The sequence below is a fragment of the Phaethon lepturus genome, unplaced genomic scaffold (genome assembly GCF_000687285.1).
Source record: "Phaethon lepturus isolate BGI_N335 unplaced genomic scaffold, ASM68728v1 scaffold41105, whole genome shotgun sequence".
Classification (NCBI taxonomy): domain Eukaryota; kingdom Metazoa; phylum Chordata; class Aves; order Phaethontiformes; family Phaethontidae; genus Phaethon; species Phaethon lepturus.
The window spans coordinates 1577-2132 of record NW_010539317.1 but is presented as its reverse complement, the minus strand read 5'-3'; the positions used below and the strand labels follow the sequence as shown (position 1 = coordinate 2132).

Sequence of the window (556 nt, the reverse complement as noted above, 5' to 3'; positions counted from 1 at the left end):
GGAGGTGGTGGAGCCACCATCACTGGAAGTGTTCAAAAAACCTGTGGACGTGGCGCTTCAGGACATGGTCTAGGGGACATGGTGGCGCTGGATTAATGGTTGGACTTGATGATCTTGAAGGTCCTTTCCAACCTTAGTGATTCTGTGAAATCTCCCTCTTACTGAGCCCAGCTGAGGTTGCACCTTTTGGTTTTGCTTCCAGGCTGAGCTCCCCGAGTACTCCCTGCTACCACCTAAATCCCCGGCGCGACGGCTCGCGGTCAGATTCACCCTTGTTTTGACGGAGTGTCACTGAGGATGGGGTATCCCGAGACCAGCCCGGTGGCCTTGAAGCACTAATCTGTTTTTCTTGGGTTTCACGGGGTTTTTCTGTAGCCCCCGGCACCTCCTGCCCACCTTGCAGAGCTTCACCTGAGGCCGCTCTGATTCCTCCTGCGACGGTCTGGGGGTTGTCGCAGCCCCGCAGGCTGCGCCAGCCTCGGGGACGTGCCGCCGAGAGAAGCCAGAACGGTGCCAAAATGATCCACGAGGGATGTTTTCGGGCCGCGCTAGAGCC

General features: G+C 57.9%; 1 protein-coding gene across 1 annotated transcript in view; it reads left to right on the top strand.

Annotated features, from left to right (window-relative positions):
* Nucleotides 1–556, top strand: part of LOC104620782 (zinc finger protein RFP-like) — a gene marked incomplete at its 3' end in the record, with an annotated part of 4113 nt that overhangs the window by 2447 nt on the left and 1110 nt on the right. The gene's annotated exons all lie outside the window — the stretch shown is intronic.